Source organism: Paroedura picta, chromosome 6, assembly GCF_049243985.1.
Source record: "Paroedura picta isolate Pp20150507F chromosome 6, Ppicta_v3.0, whole genome shotgun sequence".
Taxonomy (NCBI): Eukaryota; Metazoa; Chordata; class Lepidosauria; order Squamata; family Gekkonidae; genus Paroedura; species Paroedura picta.
In genome coordinates this window covers 106991578-107003943 of record NC_135374.1, presented here as the reverse complement: position 1 = coordinate 107003943, position 12366 = coordinate 106991578, and the positions used below count along the sequence as shown (strand labels likewise).

The following is a 12366-nucleotide window of genomic DNA, read 5'->3' as shown; positions in this document are numbered from 1 at the left end:
CATACATTTGGTTGGCATTAAGGCTGAACCAAAGCTACTTACCTGTTTTTGGTTGGTTTGTTCTTTTTCATGTGTGCTGACACACAATTTTCCACTCTCACAACACTTGTGAATGTGTATGTGTTGTTGGATGGCTGTTCTTCTTGGCCCTGAGACACCTCAGCTTCATTTTCTCCTACCTGCTGCTAATCTAAACTTATATGTGGTTGTTGATGATGTCACAATGCTATATCTGAGAGGGAGACATCACAAATCAGAGTCAATGATGTCACAAACCTATTTCTGATACAGTGGATACAGGGATTCCTGTCAACCAAATTGTCTAGGTTACATGGTCAGTGGGTTAAGCAGATGTGTGGATAAAAGAAGGGGAGAAACAGCTGGAGGACCAAATGGCCACAACTGCAGGACCAAAACGGAACAGAACTGAAACTTGGGTGAGATGAGCAATTAGAGGTTATCTGTTTTGTAGTAGAGAATGTTCTGTTACCATAGCAAAGTCCAACTTTAACTGTTTGGAGAAAAAGTTGCTTGCAATGTCCTGCAGGTAGAAGAAGAAGAGTTGGTTCTTATATGCCACTTTTCACAACCGAAGGAGTCAAAGCGGCTTACATTCACCTTCCTTTTCCTCTCCCCATAACAAACACCCTGTGAGGGAGGTGAGGCTGAGAGAGCCCTGATATTACAGAAGAAGAAGAAGAAGAGTTGGTTCTTATATGCCACTTTTCTGTAGCATAAGGAGTCTCAAAGTGGCCATCCTTTTGCTCTCCCCATAACAGACACCCTGTGAGGGAGGTGAGGCTGAGAGAGCCCTGATATTACTACTCGGTCAGAACAACTTTTATCAGTGCTGTGGTGAGCACAAGGTCACCCAGCTGGTAAAATACAAAAAAACCTGGTATATTCCTTGTTTCCAAAAACTTCTTCAGTGTGCAAACAAATTACAAAGACAATGACTCATAATATCCCAACATAACATATTTATTTATCAGATTTATATGACTGCCCCTCCCGGCAAGCTGGCTTGGCTTGGTCAACAATATAAAAATTGGGTTCAAATAAGTAACATTCTAATACAACTCACACTTACCCAATGGACATGCAGGAGCCTGTCTCTTAGGAATGTAAATTTGACAAATGGCTCTTTCCTGTCTAAACTACACATAACAGGCTATATTTCATATGGTATTTTGACCATTCCTAATGGGATAATCTCTTAAATAAGAAATGGTTCCACAAGGTAAATACGCTGAAGGGACTATAGCTTATCTCTTAAAGTTAACACCACACATATTAAGTACTCTTTATATGAAACATGTTATAAATCTTTTCAATTCTTTTTTCATTATTATATTTATTTATTTAGAATTGTATACCACCCTCCCATATGGCCCAGGGCGGTTTACAAGGAACGTTGAATGTTGGGGATCCTACATATGTAAACTGGGTGATCTGTGAGGAGACATGCTGTGCAGAGAAACCTTGAGAAGCTGTGAGGTGAGTAGGAAAATCCCTGCAGAAAAAAAAAGAAATCCCAATTTCTTTTTTTTTTTAATTGCTTCATGTGCAACCACCTTCATGCTAGCATCGACCCACCGGATGCCATTATAAGAGGAACTGTCCTCTCATTCTTTAAAGAATTACAGGACAAATTTACCTCATGACCATTTTGAATGCTGAAGGGGTATCTCCTTGACAATTGAAAAACACTTCTCCGGATGGAGAAACTGGCCTTGGCTTTTCAGACCAATGGACCTCAAACATGTGTCCTGTGAGTGCCTTTTGGTCCACCTGCTCCCTGCATCCATTGCTTTTAGTTGATGCTCTCCCTGATGCACTCAATTATCCTGAGACAGGCTATTAGTAGTGCCTGACTCCTGAATCAACAGGTGATGCATGCTGGGTATGCTGCTTGTGCATACATAGCAAATAGATCAGGAAAGAGTAGAGAAGGGCAAAGGGGGAAATCCTTCCATTTTGCTGGCCTTCGTTTCTTCTCCTTTGTGATTTTTTTCTCCTCAAATCTGAAAAAATAATAAGAACATTATGAGTTATGTGAATATTAAATATTCAACAGAAAGTATCATCAGTGTTAATAATCTGAGGAGCTTTTGTGACCGGTGGCTAATATTAAAACTGAGGTCAAAAATCCTCCCTGGGATTGAACTCAGAGCAACCCAAATAATTTCTGTCACACACTTGATACCTACCTGCAAAATCTTCCATCTTGCACCTGGTGTGGTTCTTTTTTTATAGCATTGCAGTCAGATCTTAAATGTAATTGTACAGCTAAGGATAATGATGATAGAAAAGATTTTATCACAGGGGTAAAAAGCTTATGTTAGGCCCATTATGCATGGAGGGGAAGGTCCGCATTCGGGGTGGAATGGCGTCCCCTAAAATCACCAATAATGCATGGCGCCGGCTGCAACTGGCCTCAGATTTGGTGTAGGCCACCGGAAAAGCCACGTTAGCGAAACGCGGAAGAAAGCGGAGCTTCCGGGTGACCAGGGCACAACCAGAAGTGGCACCAGAGTAGCTGCGTGCATAATCGGTTACTCTGGGTTTTGCCGCCGTTGCATCCCGTCCCATGCGTATGCGGTTTGCTTCGCTTCTTCCCCCTCCTCGTTTTCCATGTGACCCGAAATCGCTGTTTCGGTGGCTGTGCATAATGGGCCTTAGTGAATGTTCTCCATTAAATTATTTAACTAATCCTAACCCTGCCCACGGCGCTGCAAGCACCGCAGACTAAATAAAGCTGTAAGGGCTTGGGGGGAGAAGTTAGGGCGGGCTCTGTCTGGGATGAGGAAGGGTGCCGATTGGCCCCTTCCTCCGGACAGACCATTGGTGGGGCCTCTCCAATTCCCGCCCTGCCGCCAAGGGAGCAATTGTGAGCCCCGCACAGCGCAGCTCACAGTTGCTCCCTTGCCGGCAGCCTGACGCGTCAGGAGGCGCAAAGCGCCTCCTGCCATGTCAGGCCACCGCCACGCAAGACATGGCGGCCTGCCGACTCGGCGGCCGCATGCTGCCCTGCTAGCGCCCACTGTATTATACGTACAGCGGGCTTGCTTACTAGTTTATAATATGTTATTACTAATTCTCCAACCACTTTCAAAATCTGAAGTGGAATAGGAATGAAAGGGGGGGGGGAGAAAGAGAGAGATTTTGGGAAGGGGGGGTTGATAGGTCTGGCTTTCATGTGGTCCGATCCAGCCCCTCCCCCAGATGATTTATGATGGTGCTTTTGGGTTTTCAAGAGATGTTCAGAACCACTCTGCCATTGCCTGTCTCTCTGAAGCAACCCTGGTATTCCTTCATGATCTACCATCCAAATACTGACCAAGGCTGACCTTGCTTAATTTCCTAGATCTGACAAGGCTAATCTTATCCACCTGCCTGCCACTTATGAGCTACTTCTAGAGGAAAATGGGACTAGGGGGTTTGGTGGGATGATAATAAAGGAAGAATTCTTTTCTAAGGTGGAGAAGAAACTCAACTGTAACAAAGCGAACACTCATTGTAAGCTGCAGGGATTCACATTCATATCAGGCTCATTAAAGAACAGAGGTATTTCGGACATCTTTGCTTCTTAGCCAATGTCTCCAGACATATGAGAACCCCAAACTACCTTTCCCATAATATATTTCTCTGGGAAACAAAAAGAGTCAATGATGGCACAATTGTCAGATAGCATGTGCTTTAACAAAAATCTGGGTCATGTGGGATTGTGCTATAACATTCCCTCCTCCCTTGATGATTTAGAATTCTAAACCCTATCCTGTAATAGTAACTGGTGATCTGACAGATTGGAAGTAATATAAATCATGGTGGACATTACAGAAGGAGACCAATAAAAAAAACAAGTTATTGCAGATGATAAATCACCCCTTTGGATTTACTTGTCCTTGATGCAAATAATTTATGTTACATCCTTTCTGGAGATGTTCATATTGTCATCTGAGTTTCATTTCGGTACTCAACCTGATGCAAACATTATAATTGCCAAGGACTTTACAATGGCTTAAACTTGGGGTGTTGTTTTCATGTTAAATCCAAGGTCACTCAATTGTTTGTCTCTTTAGTTGACAGCAGATTTCGTCATTCCCCCTGCCTCGGCATAATGTTTCGTCTATATTTTACATGCCCCCTTTTGATTGGCAAGCATGTAGTTTTATAAGAACTGACCTGTCACCCACAAGGCATCAGCTGTCTAAACATTCGGAATACCAAATCTCATTTCCTCCCATCCAAGTGAAACCATCACTCAGACGTGCATTTACAAATAATGTGAAAAGCTTCTTTAATTAGCATTCCTTGTTAGGCTCAGTCAAAACCAAGAAAACATAAAATGTTTGAAATCATAGTGAGAAGATAGAAGAATTCATGACTTTAGCTGTACATCGACTAAATGATAAAACAGCAGAAAAAACAGGCTGTTTTCCCCCCTGGTGATTTTTTACTCAAAAAGGATGCAATCCCCTTGAAAAAGCATATTTAGTTTATCATAATATTGTCTTCCTCAGGTAGCCTAACATGCCATAACATTCTTTTCCATCTGTGCCTCAGAACAACACATTTACACAGGACTACAAAAACAACAACCAAACACATGGCCGAGATGTTTGCTAAAGAGCAGACGTTCATATGCAGCAGCTATGAGCCTATGTATGCCGAATTTGACTGATGATGCGGGCTTTAGGTGTGAGTCCTGCAGACACGAGGATCCGAGTGATTTTCCCTACTAGTGGTAGCATCACATTGTCCACAAAGTGACTTTCCTTGATGCAAGAAGCTCTTTTGCTCTACGGTTAACTGAACACAACCATAGGATCCAACTCAAAGGACTGAGCTTACTGGCTGAGGGCTTAGTATCTTGTTTCCCTCTGGGTGTACCTGGTAGGGTAGCGTAGGTGTAGCTTTAGGCTGTTATTTTACTGGGCGTAAGGTTCTTCGAATGAGCCTCTTGTGGTGCAGAGTGGTAAGGCAGCAGAAATGCAGTCTGAAAGCTCTGCCCATGAGGCTGGGAGTTCAATCCCAGCAGGCGGCTCAAGGTTGATTCAGCCTTCCATTCTTCCAAGGTCGGTAAAATGAGTACCCAGCTTGCTGGGGGGTAAACGGTAATGATTGGGGAAGGCACTGACAAACTGCCCCATATTGAGTCTGCCAAGAAAACGCTGGAGGGCGTCACCCCAAGGGTCAGACATGACTCGGTGCTTGCACAGGGAATACCTTTACCTTTAAGGTTCTTGGAACAAAGTGGGACTTAATTATGAGTAGACCTTTTTGGGATTATTGCTTCTGTCCCATAGTAAGTCATACTCTGAAGCTGATATGTACCCTGGTAAATTCAGATAGCAGAATGTTTTGGATCCAACCAGCTTTTCCATTGGTGAAATGGGGAGGGGGGTTCCTTTGGTCACTCAAAGCGGCTATTCAGGAGATTATGGGATGTTCTTGGAGTAAATCATGATGGGATGGGGGATATAATTTAAGATGATTCAGTGTGACTGAATGAAGAAGAAGAGTTGGTTCTTATATGCCACTTTTTCTCTACCTGAAGGAGTCTCAAAGCAGCTTACCTTCCCTTTCCTCTCCCCACAGCAGACACCCTGTGAGGGAGGCGAGGCTGAGAGAGCCCTGATATTCCTGCTCAGTCAGAACAGCTTTATCAGCACCGTGGGGAGCCCAAGGTCACCCAGCTGGCTGGCTGCATGTGGGGGAGCGCAGAATCAAACCTGGCTCGCCAGATTAGAAGTCCGTACTCCTAACCACTACACCAAGCTAGTTGTATCCAGTCCAATCACAGCATGGAGAAACAAGGAAAGAAGCATGTTGTGGCTTTAAAAACACCCTCACCTATTCTGTAGCTGTTGTATAATAGAGGATAAAAATTAAACTGAAACCAATGGTCATGAGGAAGGAAGTTTCTACAGTCAGCCTTCCTCCTGATGCTTGGATACAAGGCAAAGAAGCACAGATAACATTGTTTTATGTTGCAGAATAACAAGGTTGGACCTGACCAGTGAGAAAGGGAGGTTTGGGTTCCCTTTGACTACCCCCAAAACCATGTGCAGCAGGAGCTGTAATGAATAGGGAAATTGGGTGAGACTGAGCAAAACAAAGCTGGCTTGATCCAAGCCATACACTGTCCACACTTAAGAAATCTATGCCATATTTTATTGATCATGCAAATTTGCGGGCTAGTGGGGCAGGGGGACATAATTTCTAAAGTGAGCTCTGGAATTTAGTCTTAAAATGATTTTGCATGTTCTAGCAGAGGCAATTTGGAAGGGGAATTCAGGAGAAAATGTATACAACGGGAGGGTGGGAAAAGCCAGCGAGATCATTCAGAGTGCTGTGATGTATGCGGAATGAGGCCGGTATAGATAGGCTTGAATTGTAAGCATTACCAAAAATTGGAATTAATACAGAAAGATGAATAAGGCTCAGGAGAAATTATTCTGCAGCCTTAAGCTATCCCTATCCCTTGAGTGATACACTTGCACCATTCAAGTAAGGAATCATATAATTCCTGTAAATAATGTAGCACTTTCAAACTGTCTGTTGACCTTGCTTGTTACTATGAATTGTGACATCACAATAGGACCTTTCTGGTAAGTAATTGCTATATGCCTATACCTACATCTATCTTCTATATCTATATCCTTTTTGACCGTCATCATCATCATACCACATAAAACGTGAATGGTAATTCCAATAACATGCTGGCCCTCTCATTGGCCTTTGGGTGGGGGGGGGGAGGCTCTCCACAGAGAGTCACTTAGTGGCTGGCATGCTGTCAAGAAACCCTCAGTGGAGCCAATCAGAGGCTTTCCCCTGCCCCATCCTCCAAGTTTCCCCGAGAACAGAAAGCCTGCAGGAGTTAAGCCATGCAGCTCCGGGTGACTGGCCAACCACATGCCACTGTGCTTCACCATACCCTCGTGCTCTTCCAATTCTTTCTAGCTGCCTAAACATGACAGTTGCTTCAATTAAGGAATGTAATAGCTGGTGTCTTGGCCACCCCACTCTGTTCCGCCAAAGGTGCCAGAGTGTGCCCTGAGTGTCGAAAGGTTGTACTGCCCGTCCTGAGCCACAGTTGCTGGGAGACTTCCTGCAGAGCAGCCCAACTTGTCCACAGAGCCCTTCACCCTCTATGCCCTGCCTACCACTTTGTTCAGCTACCATGGTTCACCACCTATCCTACTCTGCTCTGTGCCAATGGAATTGCGAGACCCCCATCTGAGTGCTAGCCATAGTTCTCCTTACTGGAGTCACCCAGCTCCCACCCTCTGCCAACTATCTGAAGCTGCACAGGGTGGCAGCAGCTACTAGAGATCTGAGCACTGTCTATGGCCACCTCCTAAAACTTCCCCCCATAGTAAACCCTTCTGTTGGACCTTTGCTGTGCTCACTGCTTAGACCTGTCTGCTTGGCAGTGCCAAACCCACAATGGGGTGGGATGGAAGACCAGCACCACTAAGGCTCCTGCATGCCACTCGTGCCTGGATTCTGACCCTCCTTGCCAACAGGAGAGCGCACAGTGCCACATGCAGCCAGCTGGGTGACCTTGGGCCAGTCATAATATACTTAGAGCTCTCTCAGCTTCACCTACCTCAAAGGGTGCCTGTTATGAGGAGATACCTTTGTATGGTATATGAGATATCTTTGTATGGTATATAAAACCTGCTCTTCTCCTCCCTCCTCTTCTAATCCCCTTCAGAGTGACCCATCATGTATTCACACTGTTCAGTTCCATTCTAGTGCTAGTTTAATGTTAAAGGTAAGACCCAATTATTACATTCCCTCATTGAAGCAACTGAACTGGATTCTCCTAATATGGATCCATTCTTCAATGAGATTATCACTGGGACCGTTTATGCACTGGGAACTTCATTGCCCCAGCTTCCATGCAAGAACACAAATCAGGGGCGGATGAGGTACACCAGGCCAAATGCTCCCCCATGTGGGTACAGGAAGAGGTGGGGCAACCTGCCATGACTAAAACTCCAACCTGCAGCCTGGCATGAAACCTCCAATGCGTAAACGGTCTGGGACATAAAACGGTCTGAAGGGATCTTAGAAGAATCAGTAGTTCTAGCTACCAAGATCGCATTTACTGATAGATTTGGCAATGGGCTGATATTTCAATAAATCATTTGCAGCCACAGGTGAAGCAAATGTTTTTTTTAAGTATACTTTTTGTATTAAAACACAGCTAGACCTGGAGTTTTTCAGTCAATGCTCTTAAGGCATATCATTTCAGTGGCACAGAGGAGAATGCTGTGTGTCCAGCATTACAACCAATCTCAAGGGTCAAGTTCCTATTTACAATTCAATAAATACACTACCTCCTGGCTACTCTTGAATTGCAATGAACTCTTGCAGAGGCAGTGAATTAAGAGTGAAAGTGGAAAGGGGAAAATGTGTCAAGAGAATGCTTCAGATAGACCAAGAGTACAAAACAAAATAAATTTAATTGTGAGAATATATGATTGGAACTCTTTTGCCTGAAAAGGTAGTGTAATAAAACCATGTTCCATTTCAATGCAAACCTTTTTTCCCCCTTAGAGATACATGGAAGGGAATCAAGAGTGTATCTTTTCTTCCATCCTCCTGTTTTTTAGATTGTATTTTGGAATATATACAGTAACCTGGATCCTGTGAGCCCTGAACAAAGCACATTCATAACATGGATCGTTCTTTTCTCTTCCAACTCTAGCTTTCTGCCTCTACCTGTGAACCTGATCCTGGAAGTTAAGGAGATCCATGACCAATGATGTAATGCCTCCATATATTTTGTGGTCTTCAGGGTATGGGAGAGAGAAAGCATGAAAGATCAGTATGGTGGAAGAGAGGGATGGTCCCAAACAGAAAGTCTGCATGGTATAGAAAAAGAAGAGCTGGTTTTTAATATGCTACTTTTCATTACCTGAAGGAGTCCCAAAGCAGCTTACAAACACCTTTACCTTCCTATCCCCACAACAGACACCCTTTGAGGTAGGTGGAACTGAGAATGCTCTAAGAGAACTGCTTTAGAAGAACAGCTGTAAGTGAACTATAGTCAGAGGTCATCCAGCTCGCTGCATGTGGGGAATCAAATCCAATTCTCCAAGATTAGAGCCCGACAATCTTAACCACTGGACCGTGTTAGCTCGAGGTTAAAGTGATGGACTAGGATCTGGGAGACCCAGCTTTGAGTCCCCACTTTGCTACTGAAAACTTACTAGATGACCTTGGGTCAGTCATACATTCCCATCTAAACCTAGCTCATAGGGTTTTCCCAAGTCCTCTAATATGGTACTTTGGTTAAGAATGCCATTATCTCTCTAGATAGAGCTATCAATTAAAGCTGTATTACCAGTTTCCAGTAGAGTATTCTGCAGTTAACTAAATCATTTATTAAAGATTAATGTCAGCCAAAGTTGTCCCAAGTTACTCTTTTGAGATCATATGAAATATCATAGCCGGTCATTTATTCAACAGTATCCAAAATCCCTTTCCAAAAAGTTACTCATAACGAATGAAATAAATCTTCAGGAGCATAACTAAAAGATCAGTTTTCACACCAAGGGCTAGATGCACCAAATGCCTTTTTGCTCATAGTGAGTTTTAAGTAAGGAGAAGGTTTCTAGGAGCAAAATTTCAATAAATGTATATTCTGTTGTATCACATACAAATATATTTAAAGACCTACTGTTCTTTTTGGAATTGTCTTATCCGAAGACCACAGTAACTTACTTCTTTTTGGAAAATAAAATACAAACTCTGACAAAATGTGGTCAAAGAATAACAATTAAATTTGAAAATATTATGTCATTGATTTTTTTTGGGGGGGGAGCCTTATATCACAGAACACACAAGGGGGTTTCCAAAATAAATCTTAACACAGCCCGCAGTACCTAAATAAAAGGGTAAGGCCTTGGAAGGCGGGATGTGTCTGTGATGAGGAAAGGTGCTGATTGGCCCCTTCCTCCGGACAGACTCTTGGAGGGAACAATCGGCAGGCGCAAAGCGCCTCCCTCCAATTCCTGCAGGAGCAACTGTGAGCCGCGCACAGCGCGGCTCACAGTTGCTCCTTTGCCGGCGGCCTGATGCGGTGAGAGGCGCAAAACGCCTCTCACCGCGTCAGTCCACCGCCCAAGGGAGCCCCCATTAGCCGCGCTCCACGCGACTGCCGGGGGCTCCCATGCCTACCGCCCGCCGCATCGCGGCCGCGTCTCCTCTTCATTCCCCGCCCATTGGATTAGTCGCCTTCAGGGATCCGCCGACCCACCCGCACTCAGAACAGCTCCGTGGGACGCAAGGTAGGCCGTGCCGTCGGGACACGCCCCGCAGCCCAAGCCGCCCCACCGCGCTTCCCCAGCCCCACTAGTGCCCGCTGCATTAAGCCTGCAGCGGGCTTATTTACTAGTCTAACATAAAAGCCAAAGACATAGTAATGCATAAAAAACATTAAAACCATTTTAAAAAATCAGCATTAAAAGCACCAATTAAAGTACAAGTGTCAACCATGCCTACAAAGACAGCAAGTTGCATAGGTTCTGAGAGAGGCAATTCAGCAGGGACTGTTTTGGGTGGTCCCTTTAAACTAGATTGCCCCAAAGAGCTTGCAAAGCAGCTAATCTTTGAGGAGAATTATCTCGGCTGGTCCACCTGGGGGTGTACTGGGCAGCCCAGTTTAAACTGGTCTGCCCAACAGAGCCTTTGTCATGGGCCAGACAGCTGCCTCCTTCTCTGAGGATGAAGAAATGGGAGAACTCGGCCCTGCACTGGTGGAATGTCTGCCTGAGCAGCTGAGTCTAGAAACAGATCCAGTATCAAGAGGCTAGAACACTTCCCAGCCAGGCTGCTCATTCTGCCAGGAGATGAAAGAAATGAGACAGAAATCAGAGCATTAGTCACCGCTGGCTTCTCCTGAATCAGCAGAGTGCAGAAGACAAAGAGAGCACTTGGCAGCTCAAGAAATGAAGCAGTGCCCATTTAATTGCACAACAGTAATCAGTGCTAATTCCTGGAGAAGAGTTACAGGAGCAGGAATGACAAGCTAGTAGGAAAGCATAGGCACCTGGAGGACAATGGAAACAGCAGTAAGACAAAACATTGGGGTTGGGGATTAGTCAGCTAATAAGGCAGATAAAAGGAACACACTGAATAAGGCTTGATGTGGAAGCAACTTTGCTTGTCACCCCTCTGTAAACAGAGTGTTACTTTGCACCTGGTTCTGTTTAGCCTGTACTTGCTTTTCCAGCTAGAAACCCAGACCCTGTCTCCTGCTCTGGCTTCCATACTTTGGCCCTTGGACTCCTGACTTTCCTGTTTCCCTCACCTTTGGACTGAATCTTTGACTCTCTGACTCGTGATTGGTTTGTTGAACTTGCTCTTATCTCTTGCCTTGAGAGTCAGTGTAGTATAGAGATTAAGGGCGGAGGACTCTAATCTGGAGAACTGAGTTTGATTCCCCACTCCTCCACATGTAGCCAGCTGGGTGACCTTGAGCTAGTTACAGTTCTCTTAGGGATGTTCTTGCACAGCAGTTCTCTTAGAGCTTTCTCAGCACCACTAACCTCACATAGCGTCTGTTGTGAGGAAAGGAAGGGAGTAGTGATTATAAGTCACTTTGAGAATCCTTTGGGTAGTGAATAGCAAATTATACAAGCTAAATCTTCTTCTTGATTGTGATTATATCTATACATTCCAGAGTCCCTGGCTAGAGTAAAAGTGCCTGGGTCTGCCCTGAAAATGACAGCCTGCAAACCAACTGATCCTATGAGAAGGACTCTCCTGAAAGGCTTCACTGGAGTTCTGCTGAGCAGCCCAGTTAAAACTTGAGTGTCCAACAGAGCCTGAAAAGCAGCTGATCCAGTGCAAAGCTTTTCTTTATAGCCTGGTTTAAAGTGAACAACTCAAAAGACTCCTCAAAGCAGCTGATCCTGCAGGAAGAACAGTCAAACAGCTAAAAAGAGGCCAAGGTGAACTGGATACATTTTGTTTGCTGAAATATACCTGAAAAACACTGATAAGGATTTTTTTTTGCTATATTTTTTGTTTGGGTAGATCCGAATGCACCCCTATACACCATGCATATTATTTTATTTTTGCATGCTATCCTTCCCTGCCTGGATCAAGGCAGGTAGCAACAGATTTAAAACAGCTTGGTTAGGAGCTTGATTCTGCACTCCCCCACATGCAGCCAGTTGGGTGACCTTGGGCTTGCCACAGCAATGATGAAGTTGCTCTGACCAAGCTGGAATATCAGGGCTCTCTCAGCCTCACCCACCTCACAGGGTGTCTATTGTGAGGAGAGGAAAGGGAAGGTGAATGTTAGGTGCATGGAGACACTTTCAGGTAGAGAAAAGTGGGCTA

At 44.6% G+C, this 12366-nt stretch overlaps 1 long non-coding RNA gene across 1 annotated transcript; it reads left to right on the top strand.

The window, feature by feature from the left end:
- Positions 1-297: 297 nt before the first annotated feature.
- Positions 298-12016, top strand: LOC143840764 (uncharacterized). The gene is made up of 3 exons (XR_013232391.1): positions 298-437; positions 8723-8781; positions 11887-12016. It is a non-coding gene; the product is annotated as an uncharacterized LOC143840764 (long non-coding RNA).
- The last annotated feature ends 350 nt before the right edge of the window (positions 12017-12366 follow it).